The sequence below is a fragment of the Dermacentor silvarum genome, chromosome 3, assembly GCF_013339745.2.
Source record: "Dermacentor silvarum isolate Dsil-2018 chromosome 3, BIME_Dsil_1.4, whole genome shotgun sequence".
Classification (NCBI taxonomy): domain Eukaryota; kingdom Metazoa; phylum Arthropoda; class Arachnida; order Ixodida; family Ixodidae; genus Dermacentor; species Dermacentor silvarum.
The window spans coordinates 155,605,869-155,617,084 of NC_051156.1; the positions used below are offsets into that span (position 1 = coordinate 155,605,869).

At 47.5% G+C, this 11,216-nt stretch overlaps 1 long non-coding RNA gene across 1 annotated transcript; it reads left to right on the forward strand.

The window, feature by feature from the left end:
* The first annotated feature begins 1,014 nt into the window (after nt 1-1,014).
* LOC125944028 (uncharacterized) lies at nt 1,015-7,499 on the forward strand. Its single transcript, XR_007466071.1, has 3 exons — nt 1,015-1,124; nt 6,510-6,680; nt 7,360-7,499. It is a non-coding gene; the product is annotated as an uncharacterized LOC125944028 (long non-coding RNA).
* The last annotated feature ends 3,717 nt before the right edge of the window (nt 7,500-11,216 follow it).

The following is an 11,216-nucleotide window of genomic DNA, read 5'->3' on the forward strand; positions in this document are numbered from 1 at the left end:
TGTATATATTTGCGCAGGCTTCAATAAAGGTGTTGTTGGCAGTCAGCGCTCGTCCCGTGTTCTTTCTTGACCGTGTTTTTTGGCGCTGTTTGAAAGATGAATGAGCTGTATAAACTTGTAAACATATGAACACTAACTGAATAACAAGCGTGGTGTCCCGCGCGCACACGCAAACATGAACGCATCTCACTCGATGGCCGCGGTAACTCACTGTCAAACCGCTGGAGTGAGTAATCGCGGCGGCAGCAGCGAGCGAATTGAACTTCGTGCCGCCGCTCGCATCATCGCGAACAGTGACCGGGCGGGCGTGCGCGGCGTGGGACGTGTCCTACCCCTCCAGACTCACAAGCAGAAATAGAGACACCGGAAAGTGCATGAAGTATCATGAGAATAGTAACTGCATATACTACATGGAAGCCAATGACGCTACACTTATGTGCAGGCGCTGGCGTCTTGGGCAATAAGACTGAAAAGTGAAACTTGCTCGTTTTATTTTTATTGTTGGTAACAATATACTATGGCGAAATCAACGCTAAGGAAATTATGAAATACCGTAATTCATCAGTTTAAGTAAATTTATTATTTATCATTTGTGTGACGTTAAATTTAGAACATGTTTACCGGTGACGTCGTTTTTGCTACTGTCTGTGTGATGCTTCTTTTCAGCCGTCAGCAACCGAATACTGCAGCATTGTACTTCATTCTCGATTCATGGGCGGCGCTATTTCTTGGTGTTTATGAAAATTCACTCTTGTGGACAGTGACGTCGAATCAGCATGGTTGTAAATCATCGAACTCACGCAGAGAAGCTTCTTCATTTGCACAATCTAGTGTGGCAAAATGCATCCGGTTGTTTCAGGCGGAAAACGGCAGTACTAACAGCCCGTGAGAGTGGCACTCAATAGCATTCTTCTGCAAAATAGCTGATGCACATATCTGCCGTGCACCGCAGGGAGAATCTAACGGGAGCTCACAAAAGGAAGACCGCGAAAAATGACCGGAGCTTTGTGGCATCGCTGCTGTTCTTGTGCCTTATCGGAGTGGTGCCGGGAGGACTGGTAGCTAGATTAGTGACGGCACTGCTTAGCTCCTCGCAGTCATCCGTCGCTCCACCAACAAACGACGTAAGTGCGAGTTTTTCATGAACCTAATGGTGCCTGGTACTCTGTCTAGTGAATCACGTGTCGTGCTAAGCGCTGGCTTCGAATTTGCGAAGGTTCAATTCTTCATTTAATGGGTGCTTTCTTGGTATGTGAACGTGAACGCTAAGTAATCAGACGTGGCACACATACAATTGTGTTTCAGCGAACACTTTAAAAACATTTTAAATGTTGTCTGTGGTAAATAGCACAATTCTAGTTGATGAGCTCGTCTACTCGAAGAGACGTACATTACTTGAACAAAAAATTCAAATGCATTATCGACTAGCCTACATGATTTCTCCAATTAAGTCTTTAACTAATTACCTTAAGGCCCATATTGCAATTTACAAATTCTATCCGTGGAGTTCACAAGGTGGATCCGCTTAGGAGAAATTCTCAGGATGACACAAGTTTCGGTATATTGATTCCCGAAGCATGTGGAGAAATGCATTGGCGTTCCAGTTACTTTTGTGCATCAATGCGTAAAACGACGTTTTCTTAAGAAAGTTAAGAATACGAGGACGCACTCTGCTGTCCGTCTCTATTGCTGAGAGTTGCATGCAGGTGAGGAGATGAGGCCGAGAGGTGGATGATACATGAACGTGCTTTTTTTTTTGCACATAAACAACAGGCATTGGCATTACAGTACAGAAATCCATGATTATGGGAGAACACCATATTTTAGCAGTCTACATAGCTGAATCAAAACGCACTACATGTCGGGGCACTCTACACACCATAGCACGCACCAGCCAAATATGTCTTCACCTAAAATTTTTATTTCGTAGGTCACTAGACGAAGGAAATAATTGTCCTTATCCCGGCTTACCAGAATGCCGGAACATTTCGCAGCTGAGCCCGCAATATCAAAGCACCTCGGCGGACTCCACTAGTGATATGCCCGCCTCCGATGCAATCACAAGAAAATCGGAAATGAGGGGTCGACGCTGTTCCCCCGGATGTCGTCAACAATGGCTCCTTGCAGCAACTGACGATTTGCAAAATAGTGATCGCAACCTATCGTACAAGAACGAAGCTCCTGCGCTCTGAGGGCGGGAGTATGTGATTAGAAAGTAACTTTTGTTTCCACTCTAATGCCTGTGCTCTGTGGCGGAAGCCGCGTGCGTTAGGAAAGGAAAGCGTCACTCCGTTCCCGTTTTCGTATATGACACGGACCTCCGATTTGTTGAAGCATACTCTTGAAGCTGATTGTGTGTGACATTATCTGCATTGTACAAAATTACCACTGTTCGCAATGCTCATCGACGCTCGGCACTGAAGGAAGAAGAGTGCGTTAAAAATATTGTTACGTGTGGAATGACGCAGACAAGATAGACTGTATACACTGTGTTTACACTGAAGCCAGACCATGCTCGCGCCGAGAGCCGACACACTTCATTGTCTTTCTTTTGGCGGCTCGTCTCTTGACCATCTGTTGATGGTATCATAATAATATCATGGATTTGGAGACTGCTGATGCCAGCAAGGGAAAGGTGCGAGCAGCGTGCACTCTTTCAACGTTCAACAAAGATCGGGGTGTACGTCGTCGAAACACACTGCTGGTGTGTTGCCGAGTGAGCACACTTGGTTTCCCAGACTGGTAGCGTGCAGCGACCACCATGCGACGCGGTTAAAATAGCTGGTTTGCTCTTTGCTGCCGATAGAGTATAGAAAGCGCCATTTAGCCACGAAATAATTGCCCTGACACTAAAATGCTCACGAAAATAAACGCTTTAATACTGTAGCGGCGTTTTAACCTGCTGCGGCTTCGAAAACGGGGAGCTAGGCCTACGGGTTAGAGCGATCGGCGGCTGCCGACGAAGTCAGTGAGCCGCGGGTGTTGCTACGCTTAGGAAAGCTTGCCGTACTGATATGGCCCATCTGCAACAAAGGAAAGTTTCGTAACGGTGCTTGTCTTATTACGACGATCCTCTTTTTGCCCACAATAAATGCAGGAAAGACTCAAACGGCGTATCCCTTCTCTCCTCTGCATGTACAGATGGGTGGCGATGAAGGCGATGAGACTATAGCTTGCTGGCTGTGGCCGTCACCGGCTACTGAGCAGCCACCGCTAGCACTTAAAGCGCTTACTGTTTGTCAACTCGTTCACGCATGCATGAATATGAAGAGGCTAACTTTCTAAGTCAAAATACATTTGGATCTCTATACACCGTCGGAAGCAAAGAGCAAACCAAGCTAACGAAATAAGCTTCGTACGGTGGGCGCACCACGCCACCGAGCTGCGAAACCAATTGCGCTGCTGATGGGGGCTGATTCACATATGACGCACACTTTCGGTATCACTTGATAATATAATTGTTATTACACCTCAGCAACAGTTTGTTGCAGAGGCCTTGACGCCCGGCGACAAATGTGAGCGCTTTTGCCACTGCACCTGAGGACACACGATGTCTCCACGGTCGTCTCGGCGGGCGGCGATAAAATGGTCGCTTTGCTGGAGGCGCACAAAATTATTTATAAATTGTTTTGAGATCTGGAGTTCCTGCCGGAAGTGATTAAGACAGTTATCATAAAAGCATCGGCCAGTTGGTTCTTCGTGTTCTGGCTGGAACAGCCCCAGAACACGGCGGAAACAAAAGGTACATTCTAAAAGACAAATTAAGCTTTTCTATAAATCTATTTTACCTCTACGAAGCCTCTTTGCGCTCTATCTGACGCTCTTTTGTCAACCTGTTCTACTAACCTCTTCTGTCAACCTCTTCTGGTACCTCTTATATCAAACTCTTTCCGACAATCTTCTGTTAAACTCTTAAATTAACCTTTTATCAACCTATCCTATCAGCTTTTCCGTCCAATCTCTGCTATCATCCTCTTCTTTCAACCTCTTCAATCAACCTTTTCCAAGAACCTCTTGCATCATTCTCTTCTGTCAACCTCTTCTCTCAATCTCTTTAGATAAGATGCTCACTAATGAGCGGTACAAAGTGCTGACACGTGAAGCAGCAGCAACTGCGCAGTAGAAACGGTGCCTTGGCGTCTACACACTAGGCCTCTCAGAATGGTTCCTCGACGGGGAGCGCCACCACTTGCACCAGGCGTCGAACATTTACATTAGCCTCACGCATGCGACATGCGCTGTCAGTGCTGCAGTTTGCATAACTGGGACCTGCAAGCTACAGCATGAAATATGCACTTTACATGTCACATAGGGGAGCGCATGATGTGGAGGCTTCATTGTGTAGGAGCTTACGCTGCTTTTACGTTCTACATCGCCCGTCGCACAGAGCCTGCCTTGGTTTGAAATTTATACAGTAGCGGTTTTCTACTATGCTAATTATTTCCCACTAGGCAATTTTGCCTTTACACATTCAGAGCCATTCCATCTCCGTGAAGATGGTCGAGCAGCGGAGCTGTGTTAGTTACACCGAGTGCAAACACAATTGCGTAAACACAAGTAAACACAGATCTACAACACGAACTTATATTATACTGAACTGTTGCGAGGCGAGAAGAGGCAGCAACTTCCGACCCAAGTCGACGAGTGTCCAGTTCTCTGGTCGAAACCTGCCGAACCATCGTAAGTCGGTTCCGGTTGCAGTAACGGACACCGCGCGCGTTAAGCGCGAACGTGGGAAAACGCGGACGGCGTCGGCAGCAGCTTTGCGCGCTGCGTCATTGGTGCTACTATATGTTTCCGGATCTGTCAGTGTGTTTTTTTTTTTCGTCTGAGGTTTCTCTCCGTGTTCTGACGTGCTTTTTCTCGCGTGCAAGTTACGCCGGCCCTTTTTGGACCTCCAGTAATGAAAGCAAGCGACGAGCCCGTTCACGAGCCAACTCTTCCTGACGCTCAAAATAAGCCGACTCTCGCTTCCTCTAGAGTAGAACTTCTCGTGGTACTCCGCGTTCGTTATCCGAAAGGGCGCGCCACGCAGTAACACCTTCTCTTACAATCATCGCCTCTTCTCCTCGCGCCCAGCGCAGCCTCTCAGTGGCCACCTCCTCCCCTTAGTGTGCGCCCCCTCATTGGTCGCCTCCTCTCCCAGCGCGCCTCTCCTCCTCCGCTGGTCACGTGACCTGCCCTCTCCGACGCGGTTCTCATCCTCTCTTGGTCCTGTGACCTGCGTGACACCGCCGGACGGACAGATGGCTAAGGCTCGACTTAGAACAGATCCTCTGTTGAAACGCTGGCCTTGCCTTAAAGGAGGCTTGGTAAGCCATAAAGAAACAAGAACGAAACACGGATGGCGGCACCGCCTTGACGTCATCACGCTGATGTCATCAAGATGCCGCGATATCATGGGCCTTTCATGCTCGGCCCTGGTTGTTCATCGGTAAAGAAGGGCTTTCTCACGTTTCCCTCTGGGCACAGTGCATTATCTGACAGTGGCACCGCGATGGCGGTGTAATGCGCGTGTGTCACTACATAGTCAGACAGGTTGATTTGACTAGACATAACGCGGATTTGGTTCACCGTAGCAGTGAAGTAGACTTGATTGATTTTTGGACTTTGAAGAGCGACACATACGTGGTGGCACATACTTAGGGACTGAAGTTAGTGCCCAAGAGGTGCATTGAAGAGTGAGTCATACCCAGTGCCATATACGGAGTGACCCAACGTGGCATTAAAGAGGTTCATTGTTCATTGAAGAGCGGTACATGCACAATGCCAAATACCCAGTCACCCAAGTTGGTCCAACGGTTAGTTTAGAACCTGGGTCCCCATGCACAGCGCCATAGGCTACCAAGTGGCCCAAGCTGGTGGGAAATCGATTACAGAGCCACAGACACGCAGGAAGACAGGCAGAATTATAGACAGCGGAAAGTGCGCGATGTAGGCTAAGAATGGTAACTGCACATATTACGTTGAAGTCTATAACGTTACACTACGTGCCTGCGCTGCGGTTTTCGACACAAAGACTGAAAAGCGAAACAATCCCGTTTTATTTTTTTCTCCGCCTAGATGCACGCTATCGCGAAATTAACGGAAACAGAATTCATAAATACCGTAATTTATCAATGCAAATACATTTATTGTTTATAATTTGTGTTGCTTTATATTTAGAGCTTCACCGTTGTCGCCGTTATTGCTACTTTCTGTGTGCTTCTTCTACTTGGCAGTAAAAAAACTAAATGCTGCTGCATATTCTGGAGCAGTTTATTGTCGATTCATGGGCGTCGCTATTTTTTGCTGTTATACGAATAAATACTCACTTTTGTGAGCAGTGACATCAAATTAATGTAATCGTAATCGATAGAATGCATGTGAAGAACCATATTCATCTACAGAACCGAGCTTAGTAAAATGAATTAGGTTGTTTCAGATGAAAAACGGCAGAGTTAACAGCCCGTGATAGCGGCCCTCAATTGCATGCTCCTGCAAAATAGTTGATACACAACTCTTCGCAGGGAGAATCTAACGGGAGCTCACAAAAGTAAGACCGCAACAATGGCCGGTGCCATGCGGCATCGCCATTGTTCTTGTGCCTTATCGGAGTGGCGCCGGGAGGACTGGTAGCTGGATTGGTGACGGCGCTGCTCATCTTCATGCTGTGATTGACCACTCCATCGGTAAATGACGTAAGTGTGAATATTTCATGAATTTAATTGTGCCTGGTCCTCTGTCTAGTGTACCACCTACCATACTAAGCGTTAGCTTCTTATTTGTGACGATTCAATCCTTCAATCAATGGCTGCTTGGTTCTTCTGCGAATCCGAACACTAAATAATCAGGTGTGGTCCATATGTATGTACAAATCGCCTTATTTAGCTGCCCCGGTACTTCACAGAGATTGCGTAATAGTTGTTTTGTTTTTCTTTTATGCTGGTGCGTCGCACAGTAGGACCTGACGATATTAGGTTTGCGCAACCTTCAAAAACACGCTCTTGCTTTGTATAGCTTGTGTAGCGGCGGCCCGCAAGTTGAGAGCATTCGGTACATGTAAGTGTTGGACTCGAGCTTCTGGGTTTCTTCTATTTACCGATAAACAAACGAAAGCTGGCGTATTATCTAGAGGACGTTATTTTCAATTCATGTACGCCGATATTTTTGGCAGTTACACGAACAATTCTCAGTTTTGTGCCCAGCGACGACACATTAACATGGTCGTAAACCATCGAACGCATGCGACAAACTACTTGTAGAAAATCGAGCGCAATAAAATGCAATAAAAAGAGCAACGCAGACAATCCAGGATAGCGACACTCAACGCCATCCTTCAGCGAAATAGTTGATACCCAAGTCTTCCGCAATCCGCAGGGAGTATCCAACGAGAGCCCACAAAAGGAAGACCACGGCTATGGCCGGATCTATGTCACATCGCTGTTGTTCTTGTGCCTTATCGGAGTGGCGCCGGGAGCACTGACAGTTGGGTTGGTGACAGCCTTGCCTAGCGCCTTGCAGTCATTCGTTTCTGTATCGAAAAACGACGTAAGTGCGAGTTTTCATGAACTCATTGGTGCCTGTGTGATTGGGAAGTTTGTGGGTGCGTTGAGCCGTAGTAGCCAAAGGGACTAGGTTTGCGGTCACTTTAAACACGCGCGCGCGATTTGCGTTCAGGCGGCCTGCAAATTGAACGCATTCGTTGCATAGAAGTGTTGAATTTAAGCTTCTATTAATTGCAACTTGATGGTGGTCTGTTACTTCGCCGACTGCAATGTGGTATGAAGGGTAGCGTACGTATTAGTTGCCAGGAAGCTTCAGTGGCGGGATGGACATTGGGAGTGTCTATTTATAACTGGCAATTGTCCTCTGGGGCCCACTCAGCGTCGTTGAAGGCATCCGCGGCAGCTACATTCACTGCATTAGGAGGAGCGCTCTGGAGCACCTTTATCGGGAGGCGCTCAATTTAAAACCTCTGCCCAGGAATTCCACGGCCACCGTGGCCAAAAGAAGCCAACAGACAAAGAAGCCAAGGAAAACGTCGTGAAAATTACCTTTAATTGAACTGTGCAAAATAATCGATACAGCGGAAATGAATGTGAACGAAAATATAACTTGCCGCCGATGGGAGCCGAACCCACAACATCCACATTACGCCGGCGTTGCACTACCAATTGTGCTACGGCGACAGCCATCAATTCATCCACTAACTATTTCTGCTTAACTAGATGTATACCTTGCAGTGTTAGCCTGCAACAGTTAGGGTCATAGCGGTTGGTGTGTAACATTCCATTTTACCCGATGGCATCACGTAACACGTGAGCTTGTGAGAGTAGGCACGTGGATGACAAACATTCGTAGCAAGCTAATGGCATCAAGGCTGCCGATCGAGACACTCGCTATAAATGAACGAAAGAAGAGATACCCAAGGGCTGCATGTTTGTCATCATGACTATTTAAAGCTAATAGACAATGAAGCCAAGGAACGCTTTGGGGAGATCAGCTGTGCCTGTAATTGCAGTGTACAATATAATGAAGTAAAGGGAAATTAAAGTGGATTACAAGATAACTTGCCTCTGGGGAGAGCCGAACCCACAATCTCCGCATTTCACGTGCGTTTCACTAATAACTGTGCTACGGCGACGGCCATCAATCCGTCCACTAACTTGGGTGTTGATGTTTTACTACATGTATCCCCTCTGGGAGTGTTAGCCTGTGCTTTGGACGAAAGGACAACATTTCGCCGGTGATGGCCGTCGCCGCGGAAGTCTTCGTAGTGCAACGCATGCGTATTGCGGAGGTTTCGGGTTAACCTCCCACCGGGGCCAACTTAAATTTTCGTCCGCTTTCCTTTCCCTTTTTTTCATTATTTGTTGGATTTCAATAACAACAGCAGCTAATTTCTCCGATGCTTTACATGACTTCACTGTCTGTTGGATATATGACCATGATCCCCGTGATCACAACAACCAAGCCTCTTGGTTGACCTTCTCTCAATGATTCACAGCGAGGTCCTAGAATCTCGCTGCCTTCCTGCCATTACGTAGCACGAGGGTTTATTAGTCACGTTCCTGCTCTCCAAAGTTCACGTGTTACGTGATGCCATTAGGCACAAAGGAATGTTCCACATCCGCCTCCACGTCCCTGAGTGGCGCTGGATAGCGCTCCCAGGGCTAGATCAAGTAAAACATCTATACCAAAGTTAGGGGGCGGATTGATGGCTATCGCAGTAGGACCATCGTATATTTTACATTCATTCCAGCATTGTCCTATTCTTTGAGCTTTATGCTCTGAGGGTCGACGATAAAGATGCTGTTACGACACATCGATTCTCTACCGCGTCGAAAAAGGCTGTGACGCCTGCTTGCTGCCGACTGCATCGCTTGAAATGGCGCCGAATGACCATGTTGATGCGTTTAGCGCACCAGCAAGGCAGCGACGTTAACAGACAAGTGTCATGTAACTGACCGCGTTGCACCAGCGAGAGAAACGCCAACGGGAAACACAACGCATACGCGCTTACCGGGCGCGCCTACGAACTGTACGTCTTGTATTCATGAAGCTAAGGGCGTCGCCACTTACCGGGCTGCCAAAGAGACTGCTGAGCCGGACCTAAATACACCTACCTTCGGCAAAGCAGCTTGGGCACAGTCAAATTCTTTACGCTGTTTCATATGAAAACGTCTGCGATAATAGCCCACGTTAGGAGAACTAAATTTCATACTTGTGTAAAATAGTTTTCCGTACACCGCAGGGAGAATCTGACAAGAGCTCACAAAAGGAAGAGCCGCGGCGATGATTGGCGCTATATGACATCGCTGTTGTTCTTGTGCCTTAACGGAGTGGTGCCGGTTGGACTGGTAGCTGCATTGGTGACAGCACTGCTTAGCTCCTCAATCTCATCGGCCGCTCCATCGACAAACAACGTAAGGTCCAATTTTTGGGGAACCTAATGGTGTCTGGTCCTCTGCATAGTGTATTACATGCCATACTAAGCGTTAGCCTCTTATTCGCGACGATTCAATCCTTCATTTAGTCACTGTTTGTTTGGTCGGGGAAGGCGAACGCCAAGTAACAGAATGCCGTACACATATAGGCTGAGGGGATTAGGTTGGCTCTCCCTTTAGAAACACGCTCAGTGATTTGCGTAGAGGCAGCCCGCAAATTGAGCACATTTCATAAATGAAGCTCTTATATTGGAGCTTATTTTATCTGCAACGTGCTGGTGGTTTGCTAGCTTGCCGTCTGTGATCGGTGACCCACGTGGCGTGAAGGGTTGAGTACGCATGAGTTGGCAGAACGACAGCAGCGTGGTGAACATTCAGGTGGTCTATTTGTAACTAGCGACGATCGTCTGGGACCCAGTCAGCGTCGATAAAGGCATCCGCGGTAATACATTCAGCGCATTAGATGGGGCACCCGACAACACCTTTATCGTGAAGCACTCAATTTCAAACATCTCTCCCAGATTTTGACTGGGTTTCGCTGACTGGCGTCGCCGAGCAGATGTGATGAAGGGTCCCTGTAGCGATTAGCCAAGGCTTGTGACAGTAAGTGGAAGTTATCAAACTTTGCGAATGGGGCATTCAATGGAAGTTCCGCTGTTTGGCCAAGCAGGGTTGCGGTAAGCACTTGCATCTTTTGCTGATCGTCCCGCCAATTGGCCGCGGAAACGGCATCTAGCTGAATTCGTTATGCGTCCCAAGAAAGTATCTCATTGAACAGTTGAGTGTCCAGCAGTTATGCGAAGGGCATCACCCGAAAGTGGATCGAAGGTACGGCCATACCATGGATCATCTAATTCGAGCTTCGCGATGTCACCTCGCCATGTGCGCTCTAGATGTCTCACGTACCTTATATCCCAATGTACGTGTGACAAGGGTGCCACCAAAATTACACGAAGTGATTACACCTAAGGGAAACGCACTACATCTGCGAAATAGACTCTAAACCAACAGTTCCCGGATTCTCATCGTATTTATACTACATGGCTACTGTTTCCCGCCTCCGCAGTAGTTAGCGCGTAGTATAATGCGCCATGTGAGAAGCTGTTCTGAAGAAAGCAACAATTATGCGCCGACCGAAGGGACAGCACAGCAGAGAAAACATACGGCAGAGACACGTAAGACTGCTTACGCGTGGGAATGCAAAAGCACTATCGCCAGATTTTCGCCTAGATAAGAATTTTTTTATCACTAACAGCCAGTTTACTTACGCCACGTACTAAGTGAGAC